Source organism: Vicugna pacos, chromosome 3, assembly GCF_048564905.1.
Source record: "Vicugna pacos chromosome 3, VicPac4, whole genome shotgun sequence".
Classification (NCBI taxonomy): Eukaryota; Metazoa; Chordata; class Mammalia; order Artiodactyla; family Camelidae; genus Vicugna; species Vicugna pacos.
In genome coordinates this window covers 68,551,981-68,570,113 of record NC_132989.1, presented here as the reverse complement: position 1 = coordinate 68,570,113, position 18,133 = coordinate 68,551,981, and the positions used below count along the sequence as shown (strand labels likewise).

The following is an 18,133-nucleotide window of genomic DNA, read 5'->3' as shown; positions in this document are numbered from 1 at the left end:
AAAGAAACCTGCCTTAGGTCACACAGCCAACGAGCACCACCGTTGGAATTCCAACTAAGGTCTGTGTCCAGGCGAGGTGGAGCCTCAGCCTAGGACCTCCTGATGACAAGGCGCTCCCCAAACCACCATGATTCTCTCTGCTCAAGAGAAAACTTCCACCAGGTTGACATAGTGTGAGTGAATATATAAAAACAACAGTAAGTAGGATTGGATTTCTTCGTAATTCAGATGATATTTATCAGAATGGCTGTTCTTGTGTCTATCTGATTTGGTAACATTTTATTGTATTTATATGGGATGAATTCACAATTAAAAAAAAATACAGAGAAGGTTGGTTTTATCTGGTTAAATCTTCAGAAACAGGAATTTCAAAGGTAAACACGACTGAGCTCCTGAAGGCGCTGGCAGAATAGAATTGGCTTTTCCCCAGATCTGAATTAAACAGGCCAGCCTGGCTGTGATCCAGGGTGACAATCCACAATGGGGGACTAAATCATCACTGGACTACATCGGAAACACAGAGCCACTTAACTCAGGGGGTGCACTCCACTCCTTACATAACAGGCTAAATGGCAACAGGACCTGTTTCCACTCAGGCAGTCGGTGCCTCTGAGTGGAAATTAACACCCTGCTCACCAGCACAGGCCTTTCTCTGCGGAGAATACTCCCTTCGCAGAGCTGCATGTGTGAAAGGGGGCCTCACCATCCACCCCAGTGTCACCCGGCTGGCAGGCCTCGGGAGCTCTGGACCTGAACAACGCAGAGGCAGTGTTACCACCAGCCAAATCTTACACAGGTTTACGAACACCTGGTTCAGAAAAATCACATATAATAAATCCCTTGTTTTCAACGTTCAGGAAAAGCTATGTATTTTTTCATTAACAGTCTTTACTGGCAGAAAATCAGTTTCTCCTGCCCCCACTGAATAACTATGAAGCAGATATTTAAGGATTATCAGTTTGATAAGGTGCCAACGAGTAGCTTTCTCAGGACACCCACCTTTCCCAGCTCAGCCCCGGCTCTCCCACGAGCAGGAACTTTCCTCAAATAATTGCCTAACTCGCACGTGCTTATAGTTTCCATTAAAAAAATAATATAAAAAACAAGTCAAGCTTCCTCATCAACCCAGGCAGCAGTTACTGGAGCAATTTAAGAATATTGGAGAAATCAATAGTTCAATTCATGACATAAGAGCAATTTTTTCCTTCCCCAGAATCTATAATCTAAAAAGATCACTTTTCCACAAATAAGACGGTGTCTGTGAAAATACTCTGAGAATCCCCAGCACATGGCAGACCCTTCTGGATAAGGTGTCTGTCAGTCCCAAATACACACCACGCACTGGCTCTCTTGGCCTGAGCTGCATCCTCAGGTTCAAAACAAGGTAGCCCTACAGGACCAAGCTGAACAGGCCTCTCCCTTTTGAGAAACAGGACTGGAGCATAGTCTTTGGGGACAATTATCTAACATTCCACCACCTTGGTTTTCTTGAATGCATACTGTAGAGGGTTACTCAGCCCCTATTATAGTTACTAGTATTTTCCCAAAGTGATCTTAATGAATTAAAATCAATAGAGTGAAACATAAGTCACCTATTAGTCAAATGTTTTCAATTTTTACTTAGGCAATTTCTCTCCCTGAGCTGTCTTAGTACTAGAATTGGGTAATCTGAATTGGCCATCTCTACTTCCCCCTTCAGAGAGAAATGATCACCAAGGGTGAATGGTCTACAGAGAAGCTCAAAAGGAAAGACAATGTAAAGCCAGCCATGACCATTATAAAGAGCTCTGAAACCTGTTTACAAATGGTGACAGAACAAACCACGTCAGAACTGAAGCATGGGCATTACAGCATTCACCTTAATACCATTTATGAAACCTCACAGGGTCCTATACAACATTCGTGTATGCTCATCAAAGTGGTGTTCCTCAGCAAAAACAAAAACAAAAAAGCTACTGTTTATCATTCAGGGCCCAAAAGTTTAAAACACTGCACCTCCTTCAAGAAGTAAGTTGCTACCCATCTGGAAAAGGTTTCCAAAGAATCACTGCCAGTAAGGGCACCTGACTTCATTTACTCACCTTAAATTGTATCTGCAGAAATGTCAGGACGTCTCAGTGAACGACTTCAGAAAAAGGCCGCCTGGAGAAACAAATTGGACAAAACATTACTTTTTTTTTTTTTAAACACATAAGGAAGACTTACCATGCAATTTTTATGTCTCATTAAAATATGTGATGTTTCAAACATTGGTCCCTGGGCTACCTACAAGTTCAGTTCAGCCTGCGTTAGAATGTAGCCACCCCTTCCTGGGAACACTGCTACACTAAAATGAGGTCCAAACCACCAATGAACCAGGAAAAAAAAAAAAAAGACGTCAGTGAGGAAGATGCAGCCCAGGAACATGCACCTTACAACATCCTTTCCTTTTCCTTCACAAAGGAACCAACTTGAAAATACAACCTGTGACCTTGAGGGCACTTTATGAACAAACATAAAAGGCTCAAATAATCCAGAAACGAATTACGGGATGAAATACAAAATTGTGAATGAGGAATTTATCCTGGAAGCACTTTAAATCCTTTTCAGTTACTTTGTTAACTTTTTTTGTTTTAAGCTACATTCACAAGGATGCCAAAGACTGGAGAAATGGAAAAATGGTCATTAAAACTCTAACATAGTAAACAGAGGAATCCAGAAGAATTTCTTTAATGATTAGTTAATTTATCTCAAAATCAAGTATTCCTTTCGGTGTTCTCAAAGTCTTTAAGTAACCTAAGAAGATTATAAGTCTGTTTATACAGTCACAGAACAGACCAAAATGTCTGTTCAGCATTGCTTTCAAATATTAAACATAAATGGAACAAATTTCTAATATAAAATATCACAGCTGCCACTTGTTGGGCACCCAGGACTGTGTGACATCAGATTATAATCTTTCCAGACAGCCAGTGTGTCCATTAACAGATGAGGAAGTAGATGTTGAAAGAAGTAGAGAACCTTCCTCAGTATCACACAGATCCAGTGTTTCCAAATCACGCTCTTTTCATTCTGCCATGTGGCCGTTTGAAAGCACCCCTTCCACTGTAGGTAGTCTATTCATCACCTTCCCAAATAGAAACCTGACATTCCTTAATGTAAAGGTCTAGAAAAGAAACGGACTAGCAGATAAAATGAACCTGTGCTTTCTGCATGTTTAAAAATGTTTAGCCTAATCATGTCATTTAGGACTATAATGTAATATAGCGCATGAGCAAAAACTTGTATTCAGATGACTAGGTTAACATGAGTAGCATCAGTGTTCATCCAGACCGGATCTGAGGTTGAGAAGCCAGCACAGCACTCAAAGGCTCCTCTGTCTAAAGAAATCATTTTAGTTCAGTTACAAACTCGAAGATACTGGACAATACTCACTGGGTTTCAGTTAAGAAAAAAATATATACATAAAAGAATTCTGAATTCATAAGGTCATTTGTCATAACAGCTTAGGGGAGTTATGGGTTTTTCAAATGGTTCTTTATAAGTTAATCGCTAGTTAAATTCCAAACATTTCCCACAGTTTAATTTTACCCCTTCGGGGAACTTCATGAGAAGTCATGATCAGCATTTCTATCTGCAAACAGCTTCTGAAAGAAGCCACTAGGATTATTATGAACAGGTCTGTTATTAATGAAGTTCTTGATCAACATCTCATTACTTCTAAAAGCTAAATGGGTCCCCAAAACACTTGAATTAACACAGTTCAAAATATAAGATAACATCTTAAAAATCTCTTTTGTTACATACAACACAACCAAAGCTCTAGACAGGTGAGATGGATCTCGAGATCCTAACAACAACAGGGAAAGGAGGGTCCAATCCTGATTCCCACCTGAAGTTTTCCAAACTCACACTGCCGAGAAAAAGCATCTCCCAGAATATATAAATTTGGCCTACGCTCCAAAGAAGAAAGGCATTTGGCAGCAAGTTTTCAGTATCACAATTCATCTTTTCTGATAACCAAGTCATATCTTGTGAAACCATCAAAGTGATGAGAAAAACAAACCACGCTAATTTTGTTACTGGGTTTGGTTGGTAAATAGAATGCTACAGTTATTTTTATTTTGTTAAATGCTATTTCAAAAAAATATAGTAGACTAAATAAAAATATATCAAAGCACAGAGCCCTCAAAAGTTCATTAAAAATAGTCAATGTATTAGGCATTAACTGTCAAGCACTGTTCTATGCACTAGATGGAAATTAACTCATTTATTTCTCACAAACCCTGCAGTAGGTACCACCTAGTATTACACCCATTTTAAAGATGAAGCAGGCACAGAGAAGTTTAAAAAACTTTCCGCGAGTTACGTGGCTTCAAAGAAGTGAAAACTTGAATCCACCTAAATTATCATACTTAATCCTAACAACTATATGATGCAGGCGGGGCAGAAAATTTTGGCCCCATTTTAAATTTGAGGGAAACTGCAATTCTGAAGAGTAAAGGCTGACTTCCCTACGTCACACTGCTAGTCAGTAACAGGGTCAAGAACAGGAACCAGGGCTCTAACTCTCATGCCGGTGTTGCTTTTCTATTTGTTTATTTTTGTTTTAAATTCTGTAACTCAAAGTAGAGAGCGTGTTCTGCCTTTAATCTCTAAGACACCACAGGGTCCTCTCCTGGGCTGTGGCAACCAGAAAGACATCAAATGCAGTGCTCACAAAGGCATTATCATGCTGCCATATCACCATTTTTCCATTACTCTATGTGCAAATATGTTTTTCACTTACTGCCTGTTAAACACACTGGCGCTTATTTAAAAAGTCAGAAATACCCGTCTTTCTTATTTATCATTCTTTTGTCTTCATTTTTGTAGATTAGCAGTCTGCGTAGCTATTTAAATTATTCACAACCCTATAAATTGAGGTACTATTTCTTCTAGCTCGTATTCTAAAAAAACTTTAAACCACCATATTTCTGCACATTAAAGAGTTAAAAAGTTTTGCTTCCCTTTCATCCCCATTTGGTTCCCTGCCCTTCTGTTCCACTTCCGGAGATCAGGAGGAGAAACAATAGCTGCCTTTAGTGCCGGAGCACAGCACTCACGTGATGGGCACCAGCTCTTATTTACTGAACCGCATTGCCAAAAACAGGAAGCCGAGTTTAAGACCCCTCTCTCAGTTATAAATTTCTACAGCTTGACATGCACTGATTTGAATTGTTTCATGTTACTCTGTAAAACTAGAACCAAGAAGTGTAAATTATCTTGGAAGTTATGAGGATAGATTTCAGCTTGGCTGAAGAAAGAATGTCATAACAAACAGTTGTCCCACCGAGGTCTAGACTGCCTCTGGGTGGGTTAAGAGGCAGCTGCTTGGGCAGACACTGCAGAAGGGAGAGTCCCAGCAACTGTCCCCCAACAGAAGGGCATTCCCTGCACCCTGCACCAGCTCACGATGGCCCTGCTTGGCGTGGATGGGGGTTCCTGAGGCAGGAGCACTGTGTAAGTTACAGACATTCCCCAATTCATTTTCTCATTTGATCCACACTAGGAGGGGAAGGCAGCTGGAGTGGCACAGTAGGGGCAGACGCCAGTCATCATCCCCATTTTACAGACTAGGAATTTCAACGACTTGAGTTGAATCACACGGTAAATGCTAGAATCTGGGTTCTAACCTAGGACTTCGGATTCCCAAGTCCAGTGTATGTCCAGCTAGGCAATACTGCAACAACAAAGACATGAGGCTTTTCAACCAACAAGGACAGGGGCAAGGATGGGCTCCAAAGACATGAGGCATGAAGTCAGTACCAAAGCTGCTGAGCTGAAAGCAAAACATGGTAAGAGCCCTACTAACTCTCACATACCATCCCCACCACCTCACTGAGACACAGTCTGCATTTCTGGTGGACATGCTCTCTAAGGCTCTGCTTACACGTGTCAGCTAAAGGAATAACTGTACAAATCCCACTTTACTGTGCTATGTTGATACAACAATAATTGCTTGGAGAAGTTGGTTCACAGTTTAAGGGGAGCTGGTGGCAGCAGAATCAACACAAAGAGCAGTGTCCCATTTCTGCATCCAAAGCATCAGCTGTCACTCAAAGACTAGGCTGGTAGCTTATTAAAAACAAAAAGTCATGAAATGCATTGAGTATTCTGACAACAGGTCCAGGACAACCTCACACTTGGGTCTGATAACAGGAGTTTAACAGAAATAGGTCAGTCATTGAAGAACTGCTGAACCTTACAAGATTTTCCAGGAAAGATGTAAGCGTGTCAAATTTCACGAACCTGTCTACCAAGTAGAGAGAGTGGCAGATTGCCAAAGGCTGGGCTGTGTTAACTCATGTGAAATGCTGGGAACCTGAACCTCTGCAATGCCTGCCCTGCCACTCAGCCACACAGGGAATGACTGAAGTTCAAGTTTCCAAAGACCTCACAGACTACACGCCAAATGCTGTCCATCACAGAAACTTCCTCTGACTCTGAAGGAAAGAAAAATGACTTGATTCAAAAATCCCCACATCACCGCGAAGCTGTTCAAGGGTAAGTGTTTAAATATCTGGGTACAGCAGAATAGCCAACCAATGAGCCAGAAACAAGTCAGACTGAATGAGACTGCCATGCAACACAACAGGCATGTGCATCAAAGCACCGCTACTGCTCTACACACATGGCCAGGACCAAGTTCATTCACATAACTGTGAGCCCTGCGCCCACATTTAGTTATAAATCCACCAGGTCAGAAGCCCCTTGAGAAGGAAACGAACTGTGCTCACTCCGCTCTCACCTCTGCACTTAGCACAGGCGCGGCACAGGGCAGACGTTTTATGAACATTTATTGCGTAAACGAACGAATGATCGCATTAGGACAATTTCCCACAGATGGTCAGAAAAGGCAGGATATGGAGAAGAGAGAAACACTGGGTTAACAAGAAGGAGAAAATCATCAAGCAAAGGTGACAGCAGGAATTCCAGAATGAGGCGAAGGGGGACTCGGCAGACATGGAAGGAGCACGGGGTGGTGATTCCGCTGTCCTCGGGGGGGTCCTCCAGTGGGTGTTTTTTCAAAATACCAGTGTCTGGACCAAGTTCTGTGACCTCCTTCTGTCCTGGAGTAGCCTTAGAAAGCGGACATGGAGGAGGGTGACGGGGGTGGGAGTGTGCACAATTCGAGGGCTTTTTAGGTCATTCTGAGGAGCCTTCCTCCAGGAGATAACTACTCTTAATGTTCCTGCTTGTCTTTTAAATTTGAACATGAAGGTGTGATCAGTTTGCAAGAGAGGAACAGTTGTGAATATCATCAGGCACTGGAAGTGAGTAAACCTCACTTCCCAAATCAAATCCCCCCACCTCTCACTCGAGCAAAGGTCAGCAAGACCAGCAGACTCACGCCGTCAGCACGAGCAGGTGAGCACGCAGCCGGGGCGCACCGCGAGGGACCCGGACCGCGAGTGCTGGCGAGCCCCTTCTGGGTGACATTTCTCACCAGTCTGCGTTCCAAATACGGGCATACACTTTACTAACAGACCAATGTTTCTGAAAATCAGATGCCAACATGAAAACTCAAAGTAAAAAAGCCTACTCATTAAAAAGGTTCCCAAACAGGGTCATATGGACTCACGCAAGCCACGACATACATTCAACAAGTGGAGAGCCTGCTCCCAGCCGGACCGCCAACGATAAAGCCCTTGGCGTCCAGGAACGAGCCCGTGTGACCTGGACGCTGCTTCACAGGGCCTTGCCTTCACACAGGTGAAGCTCACCGAGGGGCAGGGCTGCCACACCATCAAGACACGCCGACTCAGCATTTTGGAAATGCTTTTCCTTCAAAGGATTTGCAATTTCCTGAAAACACAGCAAAGAAATCAGGGAAAAGGAGACTCTGCCTCCAAGCAAGGCCAGCTCTCATGGTGAAACGAATAGTTGTTTTTGGAAGCCCAGCTTCCCCATCTAAAAATGTTTACCCTTTTCATTATCTCACATATGCATAAAAACACTTATCTGTCCATTATTTTATCCAAACAAGATCTACTGGGCACGTGGAGAGGCATCCACCAGGCCCTGGGGAGGCCAAAAGAAACAAGGCATCCTGCTTCTCAGGGAAGTATTTTCTCCCGTGGCGCTGCTCGGCAGCCCTCTGCCCGGGTGCCCTCACACCACTCTCCATGACCCCAGATGCAGGAAGGGCCTGGTAGCCATCGGCCACACCACAAGGCACATGGGTCACGGCTTCTCTCCCAGGTGCATTTGAACCTTAAGTTTAAGTTTTTGTAATCAAAGGCTCTGAGCTTAGCTAAACCTTTGACATTAGTGAGCAGGTAACAGGATTTCAGCAACGCAGAGCCAAAGAGGATCCTCAGTTACACCACAGAGAGCCCAGGAGGCTGATGTCACCTGGGCAAGAGAGAGGACATCCTCGGAATGAAGGCCGGAGGAATGAGATCACTTCAAACACTACTTGCAAGAGAACCGTATGACTGAGCTTTTACCACTTCTCAGGGAAAATATTACAAGAAATTTGTAGAAAATCAGTATCACAACAGAACAAAGGGTACAAGAACCTTTAATAAAATATTCTTACAAAGCTTATGATAGCACTAAATCTCACACAGTAACGTACCGTATAATTTACCAATAAAAATAGATCCTAGTATGCCTTGGCATGGAGTCCTGGAATGAGGCCTGCTCACTCCAACCACGGCCCCACAGGGAAAACGGAAACACGGCCGCTGCCCTCCCAGAGGGAGAGAATGAGGTGGGCACTGAAATCCTGACTTCTCCTCCAACAACTCTGCTTACCTGAGCACAGGAGTATGCACACCACAAAGAAACACAGTGTCTCAAGGTTAAAGAATAAAATCATTATACATAAAAGAAATCTTAGCACTGAATCACTGTATTTATAGTCTTCCCAAGAAAACAAAGCGGGGGGGGGGGGGGTGGAGGGGAAACCTGCCGTGACAGATTAGAGAAAATGCAGGCAAGTACACCAAAACCAAAGTAACGCCAGTGCTGTGTGTGGAAGATGCCGGAGCTTTCCTGGAGTGTCCTCAGGGCACGTTCATCCCACTCCTAACAAGTGCTCAGACCAGGGGTGAGCCCAGCGCCCACGCGTCCTCATCCAGGAGAGCCACAGCCCGTCCTGCTGCCCTCCCTCAACACAGCCCCATCCTCCTGCCCCTCCCTCCCTCCCTCAGGCTTTCAGGCATCACAGCCAGGCGCCTGTCCGGTGACACAACATGGCAGAGTCCTTTCTCAAAACACCGACATGACTGACCTTCTGGCCAAGAGGGCAGAGGCTTCTGCAACAGAGAATTGGAACCTTGCTGAAGTTGTCTTTAAAACCAGACAAGGACACAGGATAAGGGGTGTGTAAGGAAGGAACACTCTCAGAGGGGCAACTGGGAAGGGGAGGGAAAGGGCAAACCTAAGATTCTTTTTCCCATTTTTCCTTTCCCAAGGACAGCATTCAAGGTCAGATGAATGAATTTATCCCTTCAGAACACACCTTCCCAGCTCACCTGAGCACTCCCCTACCAGTCACGGTGCTGTGCTACCCTCCCTGGTGGCCTGCTTTGACCCCAAATCTGATGCTGTGCCCTCCAAACCTCAGTGTTCAGGCCCCAGGATACCTCCCACTTCTGTCTGCCTCTAGAACCTTCCCAAGTCCACACTTGGAACTCTGTTCAAGACCCCACTCAACTGCCACCTTCCATGAAGCCATCTCCACGCTTACTCTTGCCTTTGCCCTCTTCCCAGCCCTCCCTTCTCTGAGCCCATGCAGACCTCAGGGCATGGCTCTGTCATACCCAGCACACTGTGTAATAATTATTTGCTTGTCTGACTCCCTGGTCCAAGTGCATCCATCCATCTGCTGGCTAACATTTACAAATTGTGGTTTGGCAACGTGACAATAATGGCCATGACTCAGTCCTTGACTAGGACGGATGAGGCAGAGGGCGAGGCAGGCCCTTCTCCAGATCATACGTATTGATATAGTTTATCCCCTCACTTCATTCAGGTCTCTGTTCAAACGTCACCTCGCTCCCTGACCACCCTAGCGGAAGAGCACAACACACATTCTCTCGGTCTCCAGCACCACCTGCCATCCTTCCCCTGCTTTACTTCTCTCCATAGCTCTCACCACTCACAGACAGCCATCCACACAGAAGGAGGAATGGGTAGATAGAAACGTGTCTAGATATACAGGTATAGACACAGATTTTTTTTTTTAAGTTAGTTATCTGTTCCCTAGAATGTAAGCTCCACTCAGGCAAGGACTTTAATGCTTGGGTCTGTGCTGTAGTGACCCCTAACTCTGTCTTAGGTGAGACTTCTGTCTCAAGCTCTCAGTAAGGTAAGATCTCTGTCTCACCTGAGACAGAGTGAGTTCTCAGCATCAGTAGATGAATATGTGTGTAGGCAGATGATAATGTCTTGACCAAGGTAAGAAACTCGGGGTGGGGGGGAAGGAGATCAAGTGATGGTAGCCTCCATTTGCTCACTGAGGCTTTTTAAGTTTTGAAGTACAGGTGGCCATCTACCTTGGCAGGTTTTAGTCCGAGTCTGGTTGACTCTGTAGATGCAAAACCCGTGGATACAGAGGACCGATTATAACTGGTTGGACAACCGGGAAGAGGGGATTCCAGCAGGCAAAAGGTCAGGAACTGAAGAAAGGAGTTTAGAGCAGACAACAGAGTTTAAGAAATTATCAGCAGATAGGAGGTGATTGAAGCCACAGTTAAGCGTGAGACCACCCTGGAGGAAAGGCAAAGCTGGCTACTGTATAGTTTAAAAACATGACAGCATCTACCTCCGAGGGATGTGTACCAAAGGAGTTAGGCGATCTCTTCAAGGCTTAGCCATATTACTCTAGAGAGCAGGTGCTCAAAAAATGCATACTGAATATATGAACACCTTTTAAGACAAAGACCCACCATTCTTAGCACCATCTTACTCACAGCATTTTGCTACAGCATGGATTCAAGAATCATATCTTTACAAGAGGCTGTTTTTCCTGTGTAGGACTCTGAGTTACTCCAGTCTGATCAAAGATTAAGAGATACTCCAACATTATCTACAGGGTAAAATAATGCTGCATAACTTTTTATTATCCAGCAGTGGAAAGAAAACAGGCAGAAAACAGACACTAGAATGGTGTCTAGAAGGAAAAGAAGGACAGTGGGCATGAGCCTCCACCCCAGCACAAGCACTGCAGTTACAGATTCAAACATCAATCCACAAGGAGAGAAGCTTCCTGGCACAGACTGAAAAGCAGTGACAAATGTGGCATTTGAGCTAAACTCAAAAGATGAGTTAAATGTAAAGGTCCAATTTCAGGGGAGAAAAAGAATCACTGGTTGGCTTAGGTGGTTTGCTTCTAAGCTGGTGACTAACTGCAGCTGAACTAAAAATAGCCACCCAGAGTCAGGGATGGGGAAACAGACATCACCGGGAGCGTGCCATTCAGAAGAGTGAGTCAAGGAGGTGAAGGAAGGCCCAACACCAGCACACTGTACGGCGGAAGTCGCTGGGTTAAGCGCCTGCTGTAAGTGCTGCTCAGAGGGTGTCTCAGCGCAGCGGGGGGGGGGGGGGGTCGCTGGTGAGGCAGGGGAGGAAGGGGGCAGAGTGTCTTCCCAGCTATAACTACAGGGTCTCTGCTTTTATCTTTTTTTTTTTCTATATTAAAATTCCACTTAAAATGTTGTTTGCTGAAAGCACTCACTGTTAAACACTTTGGAAGCCACTGACCTGGAGCAAATTAATTCTGGGGCTAAAAATCAACAGAAGTCTTTATACCCATTTTCACAACTGGCTCAAGAGCACAGCGATCACTGTGGGGGTTGGTTGGCACAGAGATTAACAGGCCCATAAGTTTTATAATTCTGTAATGTTTATAATGAAAACAAACACTTTTCTCAAAAAAGTGTTAAAAATACTTTAGTTCAGGTGATTTGTCTTTCCTATCTTTCATAGTTGCTTCCCGGGGCAAAGATTAAATCCTACTGAGGCCTCATAAGTTACTGCATTTAGGCTAAGAAACAAGAGAAAATGTTCCGCGTTTAATTAGTACTAAAAATTTATTCCTACAGAACCATTCTCTGGGGGAACTGTGCGCACTGGAATATTTTTTTCCAAACAGCTTTCTTAAGATTTCTGTACGCTATCCTTTTCCACATGAAAATAGAGTGTTTCAAATTTTAATTACAAAATGGTGTTTCAATGAAGAAATGAGAACTACAAAGAAACAATGAGCTTTCATGAGTTAAAACTGAAGCCGATTCCTCTTCTAATGCCAGCCTTTCTCCCAATCCCAAAGAGGAGGAGGGTTCATGCCTATCAAGAACTATGTGGCTTAATTTCAATGATCTCCAGCCCAGTTCAGCCTTGGAAGCTCTGTCTTCAGACTGGAGACCCCCAAGCAGCAGGCCCCTAACCCTGGCTCACAGGAGTATTCCAGGTTTCCCTCACAGCTGTTAGAGGTGTAGACAGGGTGCCCCCCATCCACCTAGATGAGATGCCAAGCCCCCGGCTACCAGGACAAAGGCACTGCTAGGTCCCAGGAGGAAAAGCTGAGCTGGGATATTCTTCCAGACAGTCTAACCCTGCCTGTGACCCATGGCACACATGTGAGAAGCAGTTGGTCAGGGTTAAAAGTACAGTCTGGCCACAGAGCCCCACCCAGTTAACTGGCCCACAGAATGACTGAACCCTGACCTTGGCCTCACCATCCCCATTCTTTAACTAAATGTGTTAACTGGCTGCAGATTCTTGAACTATCCCTCAGATGCATTTCCCAACACACACACACATAAAATGATAGAACATAATTTTCTCTACTGAGGAAATTCTATTTTATTTATTAATAGCTAACCACTTACCAGCAAATGTGACCACAATCAATGGTAAACAGCAACCCACAACTGTTGCTGTTAAATCCCTTTCTCCACAAGACCTGCCTGCATTGGAGGATGCTGCGCTGAAATCTCCAGAAAACATTTTGCTCAGAGGTAATTCTGCGGATGCGTCCGTGTTGGCTCCTGAGCTTTCATCTGCACGCTAGAAAAGGGCGAGTCCTCCTCTAGCCAGGCCTCCACTCTCCCCATGAGTATCCTCAGGCACAAACACTTCACCGCCCCAAAGCTCTCTGTGGAGGGCCCAGAACTGCTGACTGTTAGGGCGGGAAGGACCTCAGAGATGATCTGATACAAAGCCATCATTTTTTTCAAAGAGTAGACGCAAGTCCAGAGAAGGGAAGTGACAAAAAGTCTTGGTGGAAGCAAACTGGGCAGTCCCTTCTAATCCTGTGGTCGTGCCAGGGAATTAAAACCCAGGTTGCTGGGGTCCCAGGCACTCAGATGAGCCTCAGGAACTATGAGGCTGGAGGGGGCCGAGGGGCAACACCCAAAACAGCTGCAGTTTATCTGTTTCGTATATTAAACACAAGATTTCATTGGAAAGAAAGGGTTTCACTGTAAATAAACAAACATCTTGAAAACCACCACATGGCAGAACTAACTTCAAATAAAAGGAAACTTAAAAGAGAGAAGGAACTAAAAACATAGAGTCTTACTTTAATGAATGTGTCCTTTTTAAAATGGAACAAGGAAAGAAAACAGCACTAAAACCAAATGTTATAGCTTAGCGTTCGCTCTTTTATTTCTGCCTGCCCAGGACAATAAAACAAACAAACAAAAAAGACAAAGGGAAGAAAAACAAAGAGAAGATAATATTGTTTAGTTTCTAGGTCCCTGGGACTGTCTTAAATCCATATTGTATTAACTGGACAATTTCAAGAAACAGTCACAGAGGACATTAACCTAACTGAAATTCTTAAGATAAATCTTTACTAAAAAGAATGCAAGAAGGGTTTTCATACGTTACTTTAGAATGGAAGAAGGGTTTTCATAAGCTACTGGTACACACATACATGCACGCACGCACACACACACACACGCCTCCCAATTTTACCTTTTGTTTTCCTGTCTGCTGAGCACATTTAACAGCTTACACTTTCCCTCATTTCTAAAAACAAATTCTTACAGATGCTCACAAGCCCATGGACAGTGTCTCTTTAAGGTCAGCAGCGAGGAGGGAAGCTGGTTTGACACTACATAGTAGGCGAGAGCTGGACTCAGTCTGCAGAAGGAGACGGCCCCGGGGACACTGGGAGTTCAAACAAGTCACCAAGAACTCTGCTCACTGTGGTCTGGCATTCCACAAAGAATCTTTCCTTTGACTTTTCAATTTTTGTCATCCTAGACTCACACTGAAGCCAGATGACTTTAAAATCCTGTTTCAGACAATCTTCTTAACTTTTTAAAGTTAATAGTTTCCAATGACATTGAACCAACCAACCTCTTCGCATTTTATAGACCATTTAAAGCAGCCAGCTTGGCCACTGAGTAACGCAACAGTTCTTCACAGGAAGGGCCCTCAAGGTAAGTACTGTTCTTCAGGGAATTTGTTAACACGCTCAGTCAAGTCAGCTCTGTCAAAGCCAAGTGTCCCCTCAGCACCATCCCCTGAAAAGATCGAATGTCATTTCTAAAAGAACAACTCCTTCTTACTTCCTCCCTCCTACTCACTCCCAAATTTCCACAAGCAACATTAGCATCCAATGCAAATGAAGGACACAGTCATTTCAGGGCATGGAGAAGTCAACACATGTTTAAGACGTCAAAAGATAATGTAACAAAGTGCTCATTTTCCTTATGCTCTAAGGATATATGACTATTAACATGAGTTGTTTCTTAAACTTGGAACACTGCAAGATGTCATCTTGGTTAGCCTCCAAACAAACTACTGAAGTGACCTAAGTTTTAAGTTCTACTTTTGAAGATCTCCAGGACAGAAATTCCACAATCTCCATTTGTAGGCTGACTTGTGGTTTAATTTCCTTCAGAGTCAAAGGGGACTATTTCTCTCAACTTTTTTTAAAAAGTTAAATAAGAGCTAAACTCTTGCTGAAGACATCATTTGAACTCTGAAACTAACAAATGGAACAACACAAAAGTGGACAAGAACTCTGCTCTATGCTTAACCACAGACACAGGAAATGTGCCCGGCGTACTAAGGACAGTCGCACTGTTCTCTCTTCCCAGATGAGTCTGCATGCACCATGGCTGTCTGCATTCACAACCCAGACTCACAAATTTAAGATATGACTCCACAGCTTCTAGAAAGGAGGCAACTAATCTGCAACGAAGATGTATTTCCTAGCCACTGGGGGAAGTCATCCCCAGGCTCTCCACACTTTCCAAATGAGAAGAAATTTTGGTTTTGGATGTCCTTTTCCTTTTCTGTTTTCCTAAGAGTCCCTTGAGCAATATCATACTCAGGTTTTCTACATTTTTTTAAGGTGAACTTTCCACTGAGCTACACTCCTTAAAACAGGTCTTCTGGAGAATTTCGCCTTGGCCTCCTGGAATTTTTCAATGAAACTCAAAAGAGATGTTTACCTGACCTCAAATGTTATCCTAATGAAAACTCTGTTTCTAATTCCTTGAACTCTTCTCTCTGTCTTTTCTTGTCATGCCCCCGGGAAAGAAAGACAAGTACAGATGTTGGCTTGACCTCAGCTGGCAAACACCATGATTATCCATTTCTAATAGTTTCTCAAGAACTTGGACAGCATCACAAAGACGTTAATTATGTTTCCGTTTCTGGCATGGTCGTCTGCACTTCACCTTTTGAGAAGATCAACATAAAGACAGGAAATGCCAGCATGTTATCTTTGTGACAAAAACGAGATGTCAATCACAGGAAGAATAAAAGGAATATTACTGGATTTTTCAAAAGCAATGAGAAAGCAGAAAAAACTATGACCTAAGGGACAGAGAGAAAGAGGAGTGAGACCATGTTTTGCCAACTAAAGAGTCCATATGAGGCTGAGTTCAGGCTCTCTCTGGCAGGGGGCATTCAGAGAGCTTTGGAATTGAGCACCTACAATCAGGCTGTAGTTGATAATTTCCTTTTCGTGCAAGAGGGAAGGTTCCTTGTGTGGAGGTTTTGGCAATTCCGTTTCAAGTAGTCACATTTACCCCTACTGGAGACTGGCCTGAGTCATACATATTTCAGGGGCTTCTTCCTCCACCTGGGGACAGGCACTTAGTCTACTAACAGATCAATGGGTGAGATGAATGGCTTCACTTTACTGCCAGTTTTCTCTGGGAAGTGTCTCCCAGGAATCAGTACAAGGCTTCTGACACGACTCCATTCGGGTCCACACCCTCGGCTCCCAGCACTATGCGTGCTCTTAGCCACATAGATGTCTTGGAACAAGGAAACTACCACAAGATCCATCAATAATGTGCGTGAGCATGTGGGGCTCAGGGACGCCAAGTTCAGCTCCCTGCTGCCCAGAAGCTACAATTCAGGAACAGGGAGATTATGCTTATCCATAAATAGCTGGGTTTCAAGTGACCCTTCTGAGAAGGTACACCAGGTATAATACTGAAGGTTAACTCAAATCTCAGTCCAAAAGTGTAGTTTATTTCCTCTACCTTTTTGAATCTGACTCTGCTTAAAAAAAGAGAGAGAGAGAGAGAGAGGGAGAGGAAAACTGCCCTCAAACAAAGCAAAAAGGCCCTCACATGGCCTACAAAGGACCCCAAGTTCAGTGATCTTGCCATTTGTTACAGTCTGGCCATCTCCCTGCACTGTGGGTCAAAGCATTCACCTCTGGAGCCGTGGTCAGAATATCTGCAGATTTCAGGACCGAACCAAGCAGAAAGACGCATCTGACAAAGCGCCCGTGGTGGTGTGTAACTTACACTTGCTGACTGAGGGGGCTGACTGATGTAGGACTCTTGAAATACCGCTCCTGCAATCTCATTTGACACTTGCACTTATAGTCCGGCTCAGTACATCTACCCGAGGATTTAACAGGGTTCTTCAGCTGAAGAAGGAACCACGCCAGTCACTGGACCTTCCTCATCCACAAGAATCAGAAGGATGAAGTCTGAGGAATGTGATGGTAGAGGAACTGACTTGATTAGCAGTAACAGGAAATGAGCGGGCAAATAAATAAATAAATACAGGTTTTCAACTTTTTTGTTTATCCTCATCCAGCTCATTCAGACTGGCTCCTTCTTCAACCCTGGGCCACTCGGCACAAATAGGAGCCCTGCAATTAAAAATTAGGGAACTGAATTTGTCCCCGTTCCATTCAAATTGTCATTGGTTAAGTTAGTATCAATGACTTCGTTTCTTGTTTTTTGAAAGGAGTGACAGTTTTCTTCCAGATAGTAAATAAGGGACCTTCAGTCTTAGTTTACATTGAAACTATCTGGCGTATATGAGGGTTCTGAGCTCTCGGCAAGAGGCTGATCAGTAGGACCTCGTGAAAGGAGACAGAATTGTAAACTCAGGAAGATTTCAGTCGGGGAGGGGAGGAGCTAACCATTTAGGATTTTCAGAAAATTCAGATTAACAGTGAAAAAGCTAGAACAGAGTCTCCTATAGTCCTTCAATTTCCCATAAGTAAGTAAGGAAGACAAGACAATCAGGATGAAAAATTTCTCAAGAAAGGTTAAGGAAAAGAGCAGTAACATGTGCTGGAAAGCACCTCTCACTGACAATGAAAGTGAAGGAAGCAGTGTGACATCAGCTTTTAGGTCCTTCTGTGGGCCTGTCGCTACCTGTTTCTAGGAAATGAGGCAAGATGATCCTGGCCCACTCCCAGAATCCCAAGTGATGCAGAGGGACACAAAGCATTTGGTTCTGTTTGGGACAAAAATGCTCCATAAATCTTTAAAGACTGAATTAAAAGATTAGCTCTGGACAGAGACTGTAAGTACCACTGGCCTTAGGAAGATGTGAGGGTCACATGAACCAGAGGCCCAGCTGTCTCCACTGTTTGATGAGGTATAAGGATCTTGAAAGTTTGAACTCGGGTATGTGAAATGAACAGGAAACAGATGATGAGAGAGGTTCAAAAGCTGTCATCCCGGGAAACCAGCCCCCAGGAAGCTACTGTGGGTGTGTGCAGCATGGGAGGGACAAGAGTGGATGTTCAGCACGGAAACATCCCAGCCATGCATCCAGGGAGACAGAACCCTCCACAGCTAAAACCTCAAGGGCACTGAAAACCGCCGCAGTAACAACAGTCCTCCTCTTCCTCCCCCTCATCGTGTGTGGACTGAGCCCC

General features: G+C 44.1%; 1 protein-coding gene across 1 annotated transcript in view; it reads right to left on the bottom strand.

Annotated features, from left to right (window-relative positions):
- The window catches only part of LHFPL2 (LHFPL tetraspan subfamily member 2), a 153,723-nt gene that overhangs the window by 80,873 nt on the left and 54,717 nt on the right, over positions 1-18,133 (bottom strand). Inside the window, exon 3 of the mRNA XM_072958465.1 lies at positions 2,082-2,142. The gene's annotated coding sequence lies outside the window, so the exon portion shown is untranslated. The remainder of the gene's footprint in view (positions 1-2,081; positions 2,143-18,133) is intronic.